The 2,500-nt window shown below is 39.7% G+C and overlaps 1 protein-coding gene across 3 annotated transcripts in view; it reads left to right on the top strand.

Annotated features, from left to right (window-relative positions):
* uvssa (UV-stimulated scaffold protein A) overlaps window positions 1–2,500 on the top strand; it is a 90,597-nt gene that overhangs the window by 15,783 nt on the left and 72,314 nt on the right. The gene's annotated exons all lie outside the window — the stretch shown is intronic.

Raw genomic sequence — 2,500 nt, 5'->3', positions numbered from 1 at the left:
TCATGTCTAGGCATAGACTGATTACAGGTTTGGTGATTTACTGTGGTTTTAAAAAGTCAAGGTTTCTGCTAATGCAGTGTTCCCTCATTTATTGCGAGGGTTACGCTCCAGAAACTACCTGCAATAAGTGAAATCCACAAATTACGATTTGACAGTTTTTGTGGTGGGGGGTGGGGGGGGGTTGATATTTAGACCATCATTAAGCAATTATGAACCACCCCACATGGTTCCCACACTTATAAAACTTGTTACACTTACTAAATGAAACTTTTAAAATACAATATGACGAATAAATACCGTGCTGCTAATTATAGGCTGCATTCATACTTAGGGGTGGGGGAAATTTCCGATTCTTAGATGCTTCGCGATTCAGACATGGATGAGTCTGAATCGAGCCACAAACGTCCACATTCCGTTTATTAAAATATGTTAATAAAAGTATACAGAAGGTTCAAAATATTGCGGAACACAGAAGCGCTGTACCGTCATCTCCCGGACACTTTGGGAAGCACACACGTCATACGCAGCGCGCGGCGCCGCACACAGACGACAACAAACACGGATGATGCCAACCTCGCCGTGAGATCCAAACAGCTGCTTTTAATTTAAAAACACGTTCACGTGACGGCAACAAGATCAGTCCACATTCACTAATTATAGGCTGCATTCATACTTAGGGTTGGGGGAAATTTCCGATTCTTAGATGCTTCGCGATTCAGACATGGACGAGTCTGAATCGCGACACAAACGTCCACATTCCGTTGATTAAAATATGTTAATAAAAGTATACAGAAGGTTCAAAATATTGCGGAACTCTGAAGCGCTGTACCGTCATCTCCCGGACACTTTGGGAAGCACACACGTCATACGCAGCGCGCGGCGCGCAGACGAAAACAAACACGGATGATGCCAACCTCGCCGTGAGATCCAAAAAGCTGCTTTTAATTTAAAAACACGTTCACGTGACGGCAACAAGATCAGTCCACATTCACTGTGATGGCAGAGAAAAAACCTTATCGATCATGTAAGTAGCATGTATGAGAATATTTTGTGTGACTTGCGACTAGTCTGTGACTTGTCAAGAAAGCTACAAACATTCAATAAAGTACCATGCCGCCTGAGCAAAGGCTAAGTTAAAAATAAAGCTCAAGAAAGAATACGTTGATGCCATGCAATACAACATTAGTACGCTTTTATTTTGAAGTTGACCTGCATGGTGGCGTGACCGGCTGACGGCAAGCTTGACTTTCCTTCTACACATTTCGGCTTGCCTTGTCGTAGTTTTTCATTTCCATTACATGCCAGCATCAACACGTTGCCATCCCGAAATCATATCAATTAATAATTTAGGGCGCTAAGAAAGATCTTGTTTATTACGCCGTCATTGTGTGATTGGTCTCCGGTGTTAGCGGCTAGTCGCTAGCTGCTAGCAGTGAGTGCACAGCTGTCTGCTTTTTAAGTACCGGGAGTCAGACAACTGTGGCTTTATCTTTCTTTGCCTATTTTTCAATGATGCGAACATAGGCTAGTTTGTCTGTAGGAGTATGTGCCTTAAATTGCAGTTTGAGGTATTTTTCTTTCTTTAAAAAAAGGAAAGAAAAAAAGAAAAGACAATTAGAATCATTTTTATCCTCATTTTCTATATACTGCGATTGGCTGGCAACCAGTTCAGGGTGTACCCCGCCTACTGCCCGAAGCCAGCTGGGATAGGCTCCAGCGACCATTGTGAGGAAAAGTGGTTAAGAAAATGGATGGATTTTCTTCATAAAACATTTTTCCTTGAAATAAATAAAAACATTAATCTTAAAATGTCAAATATGGCTTGTGTTCCTACATTCTAAATTAACATATTTGACAATTTGAGTTGAATCTTGTTATTTAATGGGAACAAGTGTTTTATAAAATAAAAGGAAGACAACATTCTATTTTTTTTTTTTTTGCTTATCCCAAAAATTATCTGATCTGTGATTCAATTTTTTTTATCCATTGCACCAAGTGATCAATACTTAGTGAGATGAATAGAAATGAGTAGTGTAAAAAAAAACCCTGCATCAATATACATAAATTAAAAATGGATAAATAATCGTTTCCTAATCGAATCGTAGCCCCTGAATCGTAATCAAATCGTGAAGTGTCCAAAGGTTCCCACCCCTATTCATACTCGCATTGCCCTCCGGCAGGACACATGGGTGTGTTCTGAAATATGCTCCAATATGCTTGGTGGATGTCTGCAGGGCTAACTTTTACACTAACTTTTTCAGTTTATTGCACCACAGAATTTGGTCGCACCCGTTTTTGGGGAGATGCAGTATGAACATACCGTAGGTTCATATGACGTAAAGATTGACAGTGACTGATGTATTTTCAAAATATTTTACTGTAATAAGAACTGTCTGCAACAAGCAGCCGCTGGCAAAACAAGTCAATTTGGAATAAAATGCTATAATAAAAATAAAGAATAGGAATAACATAAGTGTGCTTTCAGCATTCACTCTATAAA

This window comes from Leptonotus elevatus, chromosome 9, assembly GCF_054856555.1.
Source record: "Leptonotus elevatus isolate MCC_2025b chromosome 9, RoL_Lele_1.0, whole genome shotgun sequence".
In the NCBI taxonomy this organism is placed as follows: Eukaryota; Metazoa; Chordata; class Actinopteri; order Syngnathiformes; family Syngnathidae; genus Leptonotus; species Leptonotus elevatus.
This window is presented reverse-complemented; position numbering and strand designations above follow the sequence as displayed.